This window comes from Cherax quadricarinatus, chromosome 82 (assembly GCF_038502225.1).
Source record: "Cherax quadricarinatus isolate ZL_2023a chromosome 82, ASM3850222v1, whole genome shotgun sequence".
NCBI classification, from domain to species: Eukaryota; Metazoa; Arthropoda; class Malacostraca; order Decapoda; family Parastacidae; genus Cherax; species Cherax quadricarinatus.
The window spans coordinates 3,419,761-3,439,084 of record NC_091373.1 but is presented as its reverse complement, the minus strand read 5'-3'; the positions used below and the strand labels follow the sequence as shown (position 1 = coordinate 3,439,084).

At 42.8% G+C, this 19,324-nt stretch overlaps 1 long non-coding RNA gene across 1 annotated transcript in view; it reads right to left on the bottom strand.

Moving 5' to 3' along the window:
- The window catches only part of LOC138855129 (uncharacterized), a 114,521-nt gene extending 99,139 nt beyond the window's left edge, over positions 1–15,382 (bottom strand). Inside the window, exon 1 of the long non-coding RNA XR_011394292.1 lies at positions 15,180–15,382. This is a non-coding gene — a long non-coding RNA (uncharacterized lncRNA). The remainder of the gene's footprint in view (positions 1–15,179) is intronic.
- Between the last annotated feature and the right edge of the window lie 3,942 nt (positions 15,383–19,324).

The following is a 19,324-nucleotide window of genomic DNA, read 5'->3' as shown; positions in this document are numbered from 1 at the left end:
AACAATGGTAAAAAAAAACAATTAGGGACATTAAATTAAACGTTTATATATGAAGATTTTATAATGACACGTTTGAATTTAGTAGAGGAAATGGTGTTACTGGAGAATGATGAGAAGAGGGGGATGAAGGGGAAGAGGGGAGATGGGGTGGGGTGTCATAAACGTCTGGGATTGGAGGAGGGTTGAGGGAGGTTGGGGTGCTGAAGCAGCAAAACTTCCGTATATAAGGCACCAACCCGCAGAGCCGACCGGTCTTCTCTGCCCAGATTCCCAGCTGTAGTGAATCTGGACAGAAAAGATTGAATAAATAACTCATCCTGCTCCGAACCCAGCAAAGGAGTAACGAGCCCCAATGGATTTTAAATCCTGTGGAGATCCTACTGTTGTTGCTGCTTAAAGGTCTAATGAGAGGCGCTGGCTCTTGGGTAGTGGTGTAACGTTGTACACACCAAAGTGTTTCCCCCCAAGAGTTTACATGTGCTGAGATGTGCATGTGTATATATACCGATGTGAGCATTTGTGTATACAGAGCTATTAAGGTATATAATAGCAAATTTCTCTGTATATACACAGTTTTATTGAATTTAATGCCAGGAGATTCGTGGCTCATGGGGTAGTTTAGTTTAATATGTTTATTATGCACCCCATACCCATCCTGTGGGCGGTAGTCAAAAGATTACAGAGGTACATAATGGGTCCAGGGACTGGGCCTCAAAGTTTTGATAGCTGAGCAAGTTACAGAGGTAATGAATTCACAATTTACAAAGGTAATGAACTCACAATTTACAAAGGTAATGAACTCCAGGTAGGTCTAGTCACAATCATGACAAGTTACAAAGGTATTTAACAACCTGTCGGTATTGTATACCATTTTGATGTTCACAAAGGTATTTACAGATTACAGAGGTACACAATGGGTCCAGGGACCGGGCTCCAAAGTTTTGATGGCTGAACTAGGTACAAGGTAATGAACTCACATGGGGTAGCTCCTTCAGTTTGCATCAAGAACCTGGGTTCGATCCCGGCACAAGTGAAAATGATGGATATGTTTCCATGCACCTGTTTCCCTCTCCCCCGTTAGCACAACAGCAAATAGGTACCCAGTCAGCTGAATGTTGAGAGTCTTATCCTAGTTCATTAACCCTACGGATTAATAATCCGATTAATATAATTAGTATTGTGGATGCTTAATGTACAGGTGAAATTTTAGGCCCACGGGCAATTATATGCTTTAAAACAAAGACGAATTGACCCAACTCTTACAAACTTGTAGTTAGGCTCTATATAATTGTTAATAATTACATCCATGTAAAATTATACTGGTATATTGCACAAGGTGCTGCCGAGTCTGCAGGTGGGAAGCGTGTTCATATACTTCACGTACAAAGTTTTATCAAACGTTAGCTACACCTTTATTTGCATTAACCTATGTTAGGAACACTTGACAACCCAAGGAAGCCAACCATAACAGCCCACTAGCTATAGTCTTACTAGGTGAACAAGGGCTGGTAATAATCACGTAAGTTCATTCAGGTATACACAAATACAGTTATAGATTATCATACATAGTAGCACATGTGTAGGGAGCCTAGGATAACCCCCCAAAAAAGTCAGATACTACCATGTCGCTCCTTCCTGGTACTGAGCTCTGGTCCTTTCAGTTGTGAACCGATTGTTATACATGAGCTATAAGATACCACATATTGCTGCTCATTTTACAAGGATAAGCAAGCACTATTTTTACCTAACAACCCTGTGTATAAAAAAAATCGCGCTGGATGACTTAATCCAATTGTTACGCTACCTTAGTCGTGAATGTAACATTGTCCCTGCAGGCTTGGCGTTTCTTACACACGCTCCTACACTGTCATATGTTGCTTTTATCAACCATAATGACCATAGTTGGTCTTGTTCCCTCCTGTGTCCAGCCCGCCCTTAAGTCACCCGAGGTTTGCTTCATTGATGCTACCTGGCAGATTGTTTCCCCTCTAATTCACAAGGGCAGCATCTTACCCCAATGCATATATTTTAGTAGGGCCTATTATAATCACAGCAAAGCGCTAAACCCATAAGAGTCCTTAGTAAGGCCTAGAGCTGGTTGTACACTAACTCGGCAACCTTAAGTAGTAGTATAGTTTACCCTAACAGAACTTGAACTAAATTATGCATAACTTGTTCGCACTGTTTAAATACTGTCAATTTTGCAACTGTCGAAGAATTATAGTAAAGTTTGAGTCACTATAGTTCAGCAAGAGGATCGTAGCTGAATAGCCAAGTCGGCAATCTGTCTGCAAAGAAAAACAAGCATGTCTTGCGTTTTAATCATATCTTACGTGTCTTCTAAAACCTGAAACTAACTAGCACAGGCAAGGTGCTGCCACCATAATGGATAAGAGCTACTTGATTAGAACGAAATCTAGTAGTTTTTACCTGTCTTACTTCCTCCCCAATGGAAATAAGTCACTGTCTGACTTTTTTGGGTTATCCTAGGTTCTCTACACATGCTGCTATGTATGATAATTCTATGTAACTATTTGTGTATACCTGAATAAACTTACTTGCTTGCTTACTTACTTACTCTCAGGTTTCATACACGAGGTTATGAAATCCCAGCTTGATCAGCAAGCAGACATGGGCAAGTCAGCGAATAAATCACCATGAAACGTTCCCTGTAATTAGAAAAATCTGTTGTATGTTTGGTCATATATACTGTAAACATTAACACGTACTGTATGTACATGCGTGTGTACTCTAATTGTGGTTGCAAGGGTCGAGTCATAACTCCTGGCCCCCGCCTCTTCACTGGTCTTCACCGTGTGTATGTGTAAACTATTTCTGGATAGCGACTACATTGAATCCCGAGCCCAAACTAAGATGTGTAGTAGCATAACCAAGATAGGGGCGTCCTTGGAGCTGAAGGCCTCTCAGTCAAGGAATTAAGAGCTCCTTCCACTTTCTCGGATCAAACGTGATTACCTCCTATTCCTCTGGCGCTGCTTGATCCTTTCGGGTTTAGCGCTTCTCTACGACTGCAATAATTGAGACATTAGGCATCACAACGGGAAGTGTTACAGTCTGCGGCGCTGTCATGACTCCAGCCATCCTTAGTCATAAGATGGAAGCGGAAATTGCAAAGTACGTGCATGAATGTTTTCTTCCATCATAAAGGTACCGTCAGCGTAACTATTAGAGGTAAACTTTATTGCTTTGAGATTTTATCTTACTCTCTGAAAGATAACTGCAAAGTCCCAAGGCAGCAATCCTAGCTGCCTAAGAATAAGGCACCTCAAGTTGATCATATCAAGAGTCCTTCACCAGCATTAACAAACCCATACCTTTGAGGAAAGCAGACAACCACAGAAGTGATCCCTCTAATGTATAACTACCCTTAATTCTTTCATTTTAGTAAACAAATTAGAAAACAGCAAAAGGGAAGAGCATACGAGGTGTGAACGAAGCATTAAGGAACACTGGATGACTTGAGACACAGCATCAACACTGCTGACTCCAGCACGGAAGAAAAACCAGAGTATAACCGTTCACGTTTTGTGCCCCCTTTCCCCCAGAGGCGGCGTCTCGCCCTCCCCACCACAGTGAGGCGGCGTCTCGCCCTCCCCACCACAGTGAGGCGGCGTCTCGCCCTCCCCACCACAGTGAGGCGGCGTCTCGCCCTCCCCACCACAGTGAGGCGGCCTCTCGCCCTCCCCACCACAGTGAGGCGGCCTCTCGCCCTCCCCACCACAGTGAGGCGGCCTCTCGCCCTCCCCACCACAGTGAGGCGGCCTCTCGCCCTCCCCACCACAGTGAGGCGGCCTCTCGCCCTCCCCACCACAGTGAGGCGGCCTCTCGCCCTCCCCACCACAGTGAGGCGGCCTCTCGCCCTCCCCACCACAGTGAGGCGGCCTCTCGCCCTCCCCACCAAAGTGAGGCGGCCTCTCGCCCTCCCCACCACAGTGAGGCGGCCTCTCGCCCTCCCCACCACAGTGAGGCGGCCTCTCGCCCTCCCCACCACAGTGAGGCGGCCTCTCGCCCTCCCCACCACAGTGAGGCGGCCTCTCGCCCTCCCCACCACAGTGAGGCGGCCTCTCGCCCTCCCCACCACAGTGAGGCGGCCTCTCGCCCTCCCCACCACAGTGAGGCGGCCTCTCGCCCTCCCCACCACAGTGAGGCGGCCTCTCGCCCTCCCCACCACAGTGAGGCGGCCTCTCGCCCTCCCCACCACAGTGAGGCGGCCTCTCGCCCTCCCCACCACAGTGAGGCGGCCTCTCGCCCTCCCCACCACAGTGAGGCGGCCTCTCGCCCTCCCCACCACAGTGAGGCGGCCTCTCGCCCTCCCCACCACAGTGAGGCGGCCTCTCGCCCTCCCCACCACAGTGAGGCGGCCTCTCGCCCTCCCCACCACAGTGAGGCGGCCTCTCGCCCTCCCCACCACAGTGAGGCGGCCTCTCGCCCTCCCCACCACAGTGAGGCGGCCTCTCGCCCTCCCCACCACAGTGAGGCGGCCTCTCGCCCTCCCCACCACAGTGAGGCGGCCTCTCGCCCTCCCCACCACAGTGAGGCGGCCTCTCGCCCTCCCCACCACAGTGAGGCGGCCTCTCGCCCTCCCCCCCACAGTGAGGCGGCCTCTCGCCCTCCCCACCACAGTGAGGCGGCCTCTCGCCCTCCCCACCACAGTGAGGCGGTCTCTCGCCCTCCCCACCACAGTGAGGCGGTCTCTCGCCCTCCCCACCACAGTGAGGCGGTCTCTCGCCCTCCCCACCACAGTGAGGCGGTCTCTCGCCCTCCCCACCACAGTGAGGCGGCCTCTCGCCCTCCCCACCACAGTGAGGCGGCCTCTCGCCCTCCCCACCACAGTGAGGCGGCCTCTCGCCCTCCCCACCACAGTGAGGCGGCCTCTCGCCCTCCCCACCACAGTGAGGCGGCCTCTCGCCCTCCCCACCACAGTGAGGCGGCCTCTCGCCCTCCCCACCACAGTGAGGCGGCCTCTCGCCCTCCCCACCACAGTGAGGCGGCCTCTCGCCCTCCCCACCACAGTGAGGCGGTCTCTCGCCCTCCCCACCACAGTGAGGCGGTCTCTCGCCCTCCCCACCACAGTGAGGCGGTCTCTCGCCCTCCCCACCACAGTGAGGCGGTCTCTCGCCCTCCCCACCACAGTGAGGCGGTCTCTCGCCCTCCCCACCACAGTGAGGCGGCGTCTCGCCCTCCCCACCACAGTGAGGCGGCGTCTCGCCCTCCCCACCACAGTGAGGCGGCGTCTCGCCCTCCCCACCACAGTGAGGCGGCGTCTCCCCCCTCCCCCCTCCACAGAGGCGCAGCCTTAATGATCCTTGCTAAATCTCCACTTTTTTTAAAGCCTAGTAAGCTAATTTATTGCAAATGTGACTTTTAATTACAAGTATTTTTAACACCCAATAATTTTTGTTTGGGGAAGGGGACCTGTCGTTGCAATTTGTGATTTACTGAATGGACAGGTAAGCCAGATGGAAAATATGACAAACGTCGATACACCTTGTGGTAAAAACACTCCGTGACTAATTTTGTTACCGAGACGGAGCTATTATGCAATTCCTTTGGGATATAAAAAAGTGCAATTGTCTAGGACATCGTAGGCGTGATATTTATACTAACTGGGCTGTGGAGCTTTAGGAATGGAAGTTGTAAATACGAGGTGTCCAAGTTACCGGCTGATAAACAAGCTGCATTCTAGCTGCCTGTAATTCAGTCTATAATTAAATAGATATTAATGTAGAAGAAAACTATTTAAGTCATTTTAAGTTTATGTTCTTGATGTCTATTTTGGAGACCGCTATCATTTGAAGAGTAGTCACGGAAAAATGATCCCTTCTGTAATGTTTCATGTTAGTTGCGAGCTTCTGTGCAGGTATCTGTTAAAACGATTATCTGATGCTACTGGTCTTTATACACTTGCTACCCTAGTGTGTTTTCCAAGCTGCTACACTGAAGGCTGTAGTTTGCTGAACTAAGCCATCAGTGTAAACAGTGCTCACCCACAGCGTGAAAACAGTTACATATCTGAGCTGTGGTGACGACGTCTGGTATTTCATTATCAAAGCCAAGAAGGGCATTTTATTTTCATGCAGAAGGAAACCATTTCTTTCATGTATAAGAGGAACAAGTTCGAAGAGACTTGTGCCCTTGTTCTGGATTTTAAAAGTTTATGGACAGTGTGTGGAAAGTTTAGTGCAAGGCGTAGTAATCTATGATACTGAGACATGCAGAAAAGCCTTGTGTCGAGAATACCTCCAACAAAGCAACTGTGCCATATTGTCTAAGGAGTTTAAATGTTTTAGGTGTGGTGTAGGTTATTTATTTCACTGTTATACTAACTAATATTTGTATTGGTCACAAAATGTTACCGATTTGAAAGACTTTCAAACGAGTTGTTGCTCTTATCTGTACGCTTATACCTCACTTCAGCGATGTTTGCTGTCAAGGCGTCGAAGAGTTGAGCCTGTTTGATGTTTTGGCAAAGATGCAAAAATACTAACCTCACCTGAGATTCCACAGACACTAAAAACAACAGATACAGCCCCACTCCATAAAGGTGGCAGCAAAGCAGTAGCTAAGAACTATAGACCAATAGCTTTAACGTCCCACATAAAAATCATTGAAAGAGTTCTAAGAAGCAGAATAGCATACCACCTGGACTCCCAAAAATTGCACAACCCAGGGCAACATGGTTTCAGAGCAGGTCGCTCCTGCCTTTCGCAACTGCTTGACCACTATGATATGGTCCTGGATGCACTGGAAAACAAACAATGCGAATGTATACACAAACTTTGTAAAACCCTTTGACAAGTGCGACCATGGTATAATAGCACACAAAATGCGTGATAAAGGGATAACCGGCAAAGTAGGCAGATGGATCTTCAACTTTCTAACCAATCGCACACAGAGTAGTTAAACAGTTAAATCAGATGCTGCCATAGCTAAGAGTTCTGTCCCACAAGGCACAGTACTCGCACCTAGCCTGTTCCTTATTCTCATATCAGACAGACGTAAACCACAGCACTATCATTTTGCAGACGATACTAAGATCTGCACGAGTGTCATCCATTGAGGACACGGCAAAGCTCCAAGAAGATATAAACCAAGTTTTCCAATGGGCAACAGAGAACAATATGATGTTCAATGAAGACAAATTCCAACTACTCCGTTATGGAAAACTGGAGGAAATAACTAGAACTGAGTATACTACAAACTCCAATCACACAATAGAGCGGAAAAGTAATGTGAAGGACCTGGGAGCGGTAATGTCTGAGGATCTCACCTTCAAGGACCACAACAATGCCACTATCACATCTGCTAGGAAACTGATAGGATGGATAATGAGAACATTCAGGAAAAGAGATGCTAAGCCAATGATGATCCTTTTTAAATCTTTTATTCTCTCTAGGCTGAAATACTGCTGTACATTAACATCCCCATTCAAGGCAGGTGAAACTGCAGAGCTAGAGAATGTACAGAGAACCTTTACTGCACGTATAAGTTCCATCAAACACCTTAACTACTGGGAGTGCCTGGAAGCACTTTACTTGTACTCACTGGAGCGCAGGTGAGAGAGATGTCATAATCTAAACCTAGAAGATTCTGGAGGGACTGGTCCCTAAAATGCACACTGCAATCACTCCATACGAAAGCAAAAGACTTGGCAGGCGATGAAACATACCCCCAGTGAAAAGTAGGGGCGTCACTGGTACACTAAGAAAACACAATAAGTGTCCGGGGCCCAAGGCTGTTCAACAGCCTCCCACCAGCAGTAAGGAGCATTAAGGGAAGACCCCTGGTTGTCCTCAAGAGGGAGCTGGGCAGATACCTAAAGACGGTGCCGGATCAGAAGGGCTGTGGTTCGTACGTTGGATTGTGTGCGGCCAGCAGTAACAGCCTCGTTGATCAGGCCCTGATCCACCGGGAGGCCTGGTCGTGGACCGGGCCGCGGGGGCGTTGATCCCCGGAATGCCCTCCATGTAGACTCCAGGTAGACCCGTGGTATGGTTTGTTTGCAATCGTGTCATTACGATTTCGAAAGTCAACGTGGGACCGAGTACCTAATCCTGAGGTGTGCTCAGCTCAAATGAATCCTTTGTGTATGATAAGCTGTTCTGTTGCTTATTTATCCTTGGATCAAATTGCGTTTCCACCCTACCAGTGAGGCGAAGGATTTTTTTTGGTGGGGGGAGGGGGGTGCGAGGCAGGGTGGAGAATAGATGGTGGTGGATGGGTTGGAGTTGAGGCGATGGGAGATGAAATAATCTCCATTCAAGTTATCAATATAGGATATTGCACACTACCCCCTCACTTCCAACAACCCTTTTCTCAACCCCCAACAAGATTACTTCACCCCCACGACCCCTTGCTAACCACGATTCCGTCACCATCACCCCTCCACCACCCACTTTCCCGTAAACTTTCTACTTGCCTCCTCCCCAGTGGACCACCTCTTTCCTTAGTATGAGACAGGCTATCCTGTGATGGAAATGTCAAGTAATGGTAACTCCAGCTCCCGTAGTTGGTGAACCTTTAACGGAATACTTTACATCCTCATCGCTCTGACGGATTAACATTACGAGGCTCATCTTGTACAATGGAATATTAAAGTGGGACAAAAGCAGTGTTTCCCTATCATAGAGTAGCAGCATACAAATGGTTCAGCCATTTCTGCTAAATAAAAACATTGTTCAAGTCACTGGTTCTCTAAGCTGGAATATTGTTATATACTGACGGCAGCTTTTTAATTAAGGCAGGCGAAATTGTCCTCATATTACTGGGATCGTTCGAAGTACCTCTACCTGTGCTTATAGAATGTAGACGTGAAAGGTAAATGATAATTTTCACCTGGAATATACTGGAGGGATTGGTCCCAAATCTACTTGCCGAAATCACTATACAAGAGGCTTGGCAGAATGTGCATGATACCTACGATAAAGTGGAGAACTACACAGAACTAAGTGTACAGGACCCACGACTTTTCAACAATCGCCCTTCATGCATAAGGGAGATTAACCCCTAGCTGCCTTCAAGGGAGGACACGACAAACTGAAGTCCTTGAAGTCCCCCGCACTGTAATCCTTAGAAAGGAAGCGAGGAAGATTTACGATATTCTACACCTCAAAGATTCCGAAAGGACTGAGGTGTATATTATCATACAACTATACATGAACAAATAACTACACATGAACACAGACTATGAAAGGTTCCTCCTGTGGTACACAGAATATAATAATTCTAAAAGGGACTATTACTGTTCAATTTCATTTATGCACACGAGGCATTATCACAGACCACTAGCTTTCAAGAGGGTACTTAAAGTCCCAATCAGTTCCTGATCCGTCGGCTTCTAGTGAACGTTGGGCTGCGGGCACTAACAGCCTGATCGATCAAACCAGCAATCAGAAGGCCTGGGACAGCCACGGGTGCTGTCACTTCCGAAAGCAATTCCAGATAACTATCTTCAGGAGAGGGGACACACTGGTGTTGAGAGGATCTTACAAGGAATATTAGCGCCTCTCACCTAAAGGAGCATCTGTTTCCCAGTTTTCGTCTTTCACTTTTTCTTCCTCAAAATGTTCATTCATAACACGAGAAAACCTTAAAAGATCAGATTAAATTTTTCAAGGCTGGTGTACAGTAAGGCAGAATCCCCGCATCTACTGACATGTTCTGGTCGGCTTCAAACTTCAAAAAAGTAAAGTTTTGATGTGATACTTTTATTAAATTGCTTTATGTGAAACAACTGGAATGTCTCCTGATGAAAAATACGCCAGTGTTTGATTATTGGGTAATCCTTTATTAATTGTACATAATGTACTTTGTGCCCAAAACTTCAAGTTATATTAACTCAAATTTTGCCTTTTTTCAGAATCAAAATGAATCTACATAGACAAAAAAATGACATAGAAAACTAGAGTAGCAATAAACAATATATAAAAAAATAGGTATATAAAACTAGAACCTTAAACACAGTTTTATCTTAAAAGTTAATAGATTTGGCCTGGGTAGGTCCCAGTTTAAACTGCCTTTATGGAAGAAATCGGGAGAATTTAAATACTAGTTTTCATGGGATTATTTACGAGCGCCTCATCTCCTTCGCTTCAACCTTCAACGCTAACTTAATGCAACTTTCCGAGCGACTTGCAGTTTAATGTGCTGGTGTATTTTAGGATATATGTTTGAGGAAATGCCTCTTCAGAGTGACCTAAACACTAGTGTTTCTTTGAGGCCTTTTCCTATATATCCTAATTTGTCACTTATTGAAAAAATAGAGGGTTTCAGTGTGGAAACTTGAATGATTAAGTTTAAGTTTTTATTGCTAAAATTTAATTGCATTAGGAACTTGCGCCGCACTCTGCACTATTTTTATTGAAGTACAGGAAGGAGGCGGCAGAGCTGGGGTCCTGCAATACGGCGGAACCTCTCTTGGATTGCGCTTCGAGCAAAATACGTTTCTTAGGCGTTAAAAGGTTCTTAAGGATTTAGCGCCTCCCTACCCGTATAATTTGCACGGCTCCACGCCAAGCGTCCCCTCCTGACCACCAGAAATTATATCACATGGGAGTTTGTATAGCGCCTGGGAGGCAACGAGCTTAAATTCCTCGGATCAAGAGCTATTCAGCAACATTGTCATTCCCTCTTCCTTTGAAGGAAGATTGTGTTGGGTGATAAAAATCTTCTGATTTATATATACTCCTGAAATGATTAATTACGAGAGCGGCTCTACGATCAATCATTTCTTCATTAATTTCGGCCTTAACTTGTGGAAAAATGTTAACGAGGGTCGACAGACTGCAGGGACGGCAGCTGGCCAGGCAGGCAGGCAGGCAGGCACGAAGATGGCACGAGGGGGAAGGGAGGTAGTGATATTTACAAAGCACAGGAAGGAGGGTCGGGAAAATGAAAATGGGCTGGTAGGCGCAACGGTAGGTAGATTAAATAGTTGAGTATTTTATATAAATTAGCGTTCTTTGCAGTGGTTTGGGAATCTAGAGAGGATGGAACACAACAGGAAGAGGGTGCATGAATCTAAGGTTGAAAGAAGGGTAGGGGTTGTCATAAGGTGATTTTGGAGTGTTAGGAGTTTGAATATCCAACAGGCCTCACACTGTATACTAAACAGGCTTATATGCTCTGCCAATACTTCGCTCATGTTAGGGGTGTGCGAGGTGCCGGTGGGTATCTCAGTATTGATGACATTGGTATCTACATAAAATTTGGCATCTTCCCACACTTAGTTCATGCAGATAATGAGCATGTTAGACTGGGGTGGAGACAAGCGGCTGACACCAAGAAAGCAACCTTCAGTATACGAAAACATTGTCACTGGACAAAAGTGACTAGGAGAACTACTGGAACAATATTGAGCTTAATATTAGATGATAGCCTTCAGTTTAGAGGCACTGAATGTAGTAATTTGGGGGGAAAGAAAAAAAATGACTAAATTTGAAGCTTCAGATTCTGTGAAAGTTGTCTTCCAAGAAGTCATTTAGCAACTAAGTTACATCCATGAAACTTTACAGAGCTTTTGTATTTTAGTTTTAATATGGCAAATACATTTTAAATCTTTATATAGGTCTATTTTTGTCACTGCCCTCCAAATTTATCCAAAATATTATCCATGTCACAGTGCATTATCCGACCTCTTACTTCCAAGTACCCCAGCTGAGAAGTCCCTGACTTTTCCGAGCTATTAAACTAAGGGAGATAAGTTTTAAATACACTTTGGTTATTTAGTTTCCTCTGCTTTAGCATACACACATTTACCTAAAAAATATTTTGTTAGGTTCTGTTAAGCAGCGTCAGACTAGTCATACAAGTCTTGTAGCAGGTGTACTTTTGTCATGGCTGATAACTAAGGATACAGCATGGCACATCTCAGTCAGTCTAGCCGAGTCTTGTCCGGTTTATCCTTTTAACTAGAGTGATCCGAGCCTCGCACTTTGCTAGGAAAATCGAAATGAAACTATGTAAACATGTAGCTTAGTTTTCACTAGGGTTTTACGTTGATCATAGCAAGTGTTAAATATCCAAGTTAATGCTTTGAACATTCATTTTCTGTATCTTTTACTTGATCTTTTCCATTCTCTTTGACGGGTGTACTCGGGAGCCTCAAGCTTTTACGATTAAATAAAAAAGTATTCTTATTACTAACCCTCTGGGTTAGTAATAAGAATACTTATTACTTATAAGAATACTTGTTACTTATAAGAATACTTATAACTTAGTTTATGCTCTATTACTAACCCAGAGGGTTAGTAATAGAGCATAAACTAAGAAATCCAGTCAATGGCTCTTACATTTGTTGGAAATAAGCTAAGTCCTTGATTATTGGGTTAACCTACGTTAAATCTACAAGCACCGTTGATGATGGCCCTTAACATTACAGTACGTTCCCTTAAATTTAAATTGTGTACTCTTTATTAACCCACAAATTGAGCACAGTTTCAAGGGCGTCGCCAGATAATGATCTACCGGTCTAACATGACAATTCGAGAATGGTACATTCAAGTCTAAAATTAAATTTCATGTGCAAAGTCCATTAATTACACGCACTTTAGCTCTTAATCTGCATAGAACAGACTATTTTCCTTCATGTGCGTGGGCCACTTAACATTTTAAATTCTTTGATACATTGCAAACTATTACCCACACGGGTTTGGAGGTTTATTTAAATAGGGCTAGTTTTACTTACATTGGAATTTGTCAGAAAACCTTTCCCAAATTAATTCTCAGTCTTCCTGGTGGGACCCACAAGTCTAACACTCGTATACCTGTTTACTGGTGGTTAACAAGTGCAGGGGATGGTGTTGAACATGCACACTGGTCTAGGTTCACTGCCAGACATCATTGTCTTATCCAAGTCCATTATGTAAGGATGAGGAGCTGTTCCTTGAGGAAACTTTCCTCCCATTTCCCCCAGGTACTTTATCACTACGGGTTTAAGAGTTCCCATGATTAACATTTTGAAGTAGCGTGATAAATTAAAAAATGCAACGTCACCTGATAGCTTTAATTTCCTGTACAAATGGCATATTAAATAGAGTCTTAAACACTGCTAGGCGCCATTGACTATCCTTCCCACACACAGTCTAAAAGTTGGAAGTGATTAGGGCGAGGACCTAAACCCGCATATGGTGAATAGAAGATAATCGAGTTTGAACTTAGAGTAGCAGCAGCTGCAGTTTAAACTATCCAGAGGTCTTTACCAGCATCAAGTAATACCCTTTTAATGACGGTGGCAATGTTGATATTTAAAGATTTTGGCCGTATAAATTAACGTTCTTGGAAAGGAAATTTACAAAAAACGAACTACCAACAAAAATACAAGTTACAATAACCAGCATCACTTAATGCTATCAGATTAGTAAATGGTCAAAAGAATTTCCTAAAATTGCAGACTGAGGCACCTCGGTAATTACAAAAGCCATGACTAAAGCACGAAGTCTACGACCTAAGTAACCTGTTCCAGTCAGCTGCACAAGCTACACAGAAGCAGGAGCGCTTGAGAACATATGGCTATGGCTGAGACGTATGCCCCAGCATCTTAGTGGTTCGTTTCGTGATTACACCAGATAAAAGGACTAAACACTAAAGTCCTGCCCAACCCTGTGCAATTTGCCTGCCAGAGCCACTTGACCACCAGTTCAAGGATATAGTTGCACATGACACGAAGTAATTAAGGCAAGTCTTAAAGACCAAACTCGTTACAACCTCTGTTCATTAACAGGGACACCAACATTGTCCATGTACCAACAGAACTGCCACGCATGGAGAAGGGCCTACCCACTCTTGAATCTTTTGGACCATAGGGTCGACAAGCATATTGGGCTTGGGCAAACAGCACATTGGAAATACGAGGATAGTGAACAGTCCCAACTAGGCCATCTGTCAAGACAAACTAAGATTGCATGGAGCTTCGCATTGAAAAAATCTTGGTATAAACATTTTAAGGCCTCACCGGCGACCACAGCAAATACAACACTATCTGACCTGTCGGTAAAACTATCCTTGAAGCATGAATAAAATCATGTTCCAATAAATTAGTCGAGGTCATCAACAAGGGCCGACATTTATGGAATCTCCATCTGTTACCTACAGAGATTAACTTCAGGCACTGTACAAGATGGAGAGGGAAAAAAAAAACCCGTTTAGGTTTGAACCCATGGCGAGCAAGTCCTAAAACTCGCTCGCCATGGATTCAAATCTCATCCGTTCCGAGTTTTTGTAAAAATGTTATTACGATTTCGGAGAAGCCAAGTTAATGGCAGATATATGGAGGCCACAATCCAGAGAATAATTCATCCCGATACCAAACTAAACAACCAAAGGGCTCTTCACCCTCCCTCCCCCCCTTCTCCTCAGCAACAACAGCGTAAGCTAGTTAAACAGGTGGAGGATAAACCTAAAGGTAACTCAGGCCTACTGTAACGCCTCAGGGAAATCCAGGAACTACTCACGATACAACAGTGACAGACAAGGGAATTACAGAATGCATCCAGAGCCATATCCTTAGATGATCAACAGGATTTAGCAAGCACAGTAGGGAAGGGCTGATTGAGGATAAGATCTGACAGTCTTACTCCAGCCTGGAATGGCAAGGTCGCATACAAGCAGAAAATTGGATTCCAAGTCTGATAATTTCAGGACCACAGGTGTTTTTGCCGTGTTTTGGAGAGGGATATACGAATATTTTGTAATGCTGACTTGTCTGATCCGGGAACAAAGTAAACACTGACCAGATAGTTAAATAAAATTCTAACTAATAGGATGTAAGTCTTAATACTACAGGTGTACACCTAAGGGACAGGTAATGTGACGCATGTATAGCGAATAACCCAGGAATTCCCCTTCATTATTAACCTTCATTAAGGAAGTTAATGGTAGTTTGCACAAGACCTGTCTAAATTTTGTAACAAGTTAGTCTTAAAATATCCTAAAAGATCATGGCAATAGTTTGCAATTTACTTTGAACAACTGATAGGTTTCAATAAACCCTTTCTTACCTGTCCTTTAATCTATTTGCATATTGATATATTGACAAACATTCGAAAATCCAAAGTTATATACTATTTAGTAACAATGCATTCTAGGTCCTATGATGCGTGTTAATTTTTAAACATCTAGCTAATGAGCACTATACAGAGTTACGAATTAATCACACTTACCTTGAGAGACGTACAACCTATACTGTAACGTTGAAAAATGGTTAGTTCTTCAGTGTAGTTAACAGCTATTTGTCTTTTCCTCTCTACATCTAAATATTTTGTAGAACTGGGTTTCACATTAACATTACTGTAGATAGGTTGATTCCTAGAGATATTCAGACCACGTAGTCAGAGGTCTTAACCAGTGGAGTGATTTACCTGTAGTGTTGCTACAAACTAAACCGGCGGTCTGCTCACTCCCCCCGAACTCACTTTTCCTGCTTCATAATCAACCTTCATTGACTAACAGAACTGTTTCGCAATAAATTCGAGCGCATAACTACATTATCGTGTATAGTGGCTTTACACTTTACCCCAGGGGTTAATCAAGACAATGCACGATATACGAGAGTTTACTTAAATACACCGAGAGTTTACTTTAATCCCATTTTAGAAATTAAATATTTTTGATGTAAGTGAATGGGTGAACTGTGCCCTTAAAGACCCTTTTGTAGTCAATAGGCTTTAAATCAAACGAACTAACTAATAAAAGTAAGTCAGAATATGTATATTTCTCACTGTATAAGCACTCATAATTTATTTCAATCCCTATTTCAAGGAATAAAGTTATCTTGATGTTTTCTTAAGGTAAATTGCACCCTTAACGACCCTTGAGCAGTCGATAGGCTTGAACCCTTATTATTAATAAAGATATTTTTTTATATAATTTATATTTATAAAAGTTAACCCACTTTAAGTGTTCTAGTGAGTCAATCAAGATTTATTTGTCCAAGAACATTGTTACAGTTGCATGTTCAACATTGTTACAGTTGTATGTTCAACATTGTTACAATTGTATGTTCAACATTGTTACAGTTGTATGTTCAACATTGTTACAGTTGCATATTCAACATTGTTACAGTTGTATGTTCAACATTGTTACAATTGTATGTTCAACATTGTTACAGTTGTATGTTCAACATTGTTACAGTTGCATGTTCAACATTGTTACAATTGTATGTTCAACATTGTTACAGTTGTATGTTCAACATTGTTACAGTTGTATGTTCAACATTGTTACAGTTGCATATTCAACATTGTTACAGTTGTATGTTCAACATTGTTACAGTTGTATGTTCAACATTGTTACAGTTGTATGTTCAACATTGTTACAATTGTATGTTCAACATTGTTACAGTTGCATGTTCAACATTGTTACAGTTGCATATTCAACATTGTTACAGTTGTATGTTCAACATTGTTACAGTTGTATGTTCAACATTGTTACAGTTGTATGTTCAACATTGTTACAATTGTATGTTCAACATTGTTACAGTTGTATGTTCAACATTGTTACAGTTGTATGTTCAACATTGTTACAATTGTATGTTCAACATTGTTACAGTTGCATATTCAACATTGTTACAGTTGTATGTTCAACATTGTTACAGTTGTATGTTCAACATTGTTACAGTTGTATGTTCAACATTGTTACAATTGTATGTTCAACATTGTTACAGTTGCATGTTCAACATTGTTACAGTTGCATATTCAACATTGTTACAGTTGTATGTTCAACATTGTTACAGTTGTATGTTCAACATTGTTACAGTTGTATGTTCAACATTGTTACAGTTGTATGTTCAACATTGTTACAGTTGTATGTTCAACATTGTTACAGTTGTATGTTCAACATTGTTACAGTTGTATGTTCAACATTGTTACAATTGTATGTTCAACATTGTTACAGTTGCATGTTCAACATTGTTACAGTTGCATGTTCAACATTGTTACAGTTGCATATTCAACATTGTTACAGTTGTATGTTCAACATTGTTACAGTTGCATGTTCAACAACATTGCTACAGTTGCATGTTCAACATTACTACAGTTGCATGTTCAACAACACTGCTACAGTTGCATGTTCAACAACACTGCTACAGTTGCATGTTCAACAACATTACTACAGTTGCATGTTCAACAACACTACTACAGTTGCATGTTCAACAACACTACTACAGTTGCATGTTCAACAACATTGCTACAGTTGCATGTTCAACAACACTACTACAGTTGCATGTTCAACAACATTGCTACAGTTGCATGTTCAACAACACTACTACAGTTGCATGTTCAACAACACTACTACAGTTGCATGTTCAACAACATTGCTACAGTTGCATGTTCAACAACATTGCTACAGTTGCATGTTCAACAACACTGCTACAGTTGCATGTTCAACAACATTGCTACAGTTGCATGTTCAACAACACTGCTACAGTTGCATGTTCAACAACATTGCTACAGTTGCATGTTCAACAACACTGCTACAGTTGCATGTTCAACAACATTGCTACAGTTGCATGTTCAACAACACTGCTACAGTTGCATGTTCAACAACATTGCTACAGTTGCATGTTCAACAACATTGCTACAGTTGCATGTTCAACAACACTACTACAGTTGCATGTTCAACAACATTGCTACAGTTGCATGTTCAACAACACTGCTACAGTTGCATGTTCAACAACATTGCTACAGTTGCATGTTCAACAACACTGCTACAGTTGCATGTTCAACAACATTGCTACAGTTGCATGTTCAACAACACTGCTACAGTTGCATGTTCAACAACACTACTACAGTTGCATGTTCAACAACACTGCTACAGTTGCATGTTCAACAACATTGCTACAGTTGCATGTTCAACAACATTGCTACAGTTGCATGTTCAACAACATTGCTACAGTTGCATGTTCAACAACACTACTACAGTTGCATGTTCAACAACATTGCTACAGTTGCATGTTCAACAACATTGCTACAGTTGCATGCTCAACAACATTGCTACAGTTGCATGTTCAACATTGCTACAGTTGCATGTTCAACAACACTACTACAGTTGCATGTTCAACAACATTGCTACAGTTGCATGCTCAACAACATTGCTACAGTTGCATGCTCAACAACATTGCTACAGTTGCATGTTCAACATTGCTACAGTTGCATGTTCAACAACACTACTACAGTTGCATGTTCAACAACATTGCTACAGTTGCATGTTCAACAACATTGCTACAGTTGCATGTTCAACAACATTGCTACAGTTGCATGTTCAACAACATTGCTACAGTTGCATGTTCAACAACACTGCTACAGTTGCATGTTCAACAACATTGCTACAGTTGCATGTTCAACAACATTGCTACAGTTGCATGTTCAACAACATTACTACAGTTGCATGTTCAGCAACATTGCTACAGTTGCATGTTCAACAACACTGCTACAGTTGCATGTTCAACAACACTACTACAGTTGCATGTTCAACAACACTGCTACAGTTGCATGTTCAACAACATTGCTACAGTTGCATGTTCAACAACACTGCTACAGTTGCATGTTTAACAACACTACTACAGTTGCATGTTCAACAACACTGCTACAGTTGCATGTTCAACAACATTGCTACAGTTGCATGTTCCACAACACTGCTACAGTTGCATGTTCAACAACACTACTACAGTTGCATGTTCAACAACATTGCTACAGTTGCATGTTCAACAACATTGCTACAGTTGCATGTTCAACATTGCTACAGTTGCATGTTCAACAACATTGCTACAGTTGCATGTTCAACAACATTGCTACAGTTGCATGTTCAACAACATTGCTACAGTTGCATGTTCAACAACATTGCTACAGTTGCATGTTCAACACTGCTACAGTTGCATGTTCAACAACATTGCTACAGTTGCATGTTCAACATTGCTACAGTTGCATGTTCAGCAACATTGCTACAGTTGCATGTTCAACAACACTGCTACAGTTGCATGTTCAACAACATTGCTACAGTTGCATGTTCAACAACACTGCTACAGTTGCATGTTCAACAACATTGCTACAGTTGCATGTTCAACAACACTGCTACAGTTGCATGTTCAACAACACTACTACAGTTGCATGTTCAACAACACTGCTACAGTTGCATGTTCAACAACATTGCTACAGTTGCATGTTCAACAACATTGCTACAGTTGCATGTTCAACAACATTGCTACAGTTGCATGTTCAACAACACTACTACAGTTGCATGTTCAACAACATTGCTACAGTTGCATGTTCAACAACATTGCTACAGTTGCATGTTCAACAACATTGCTACAGTT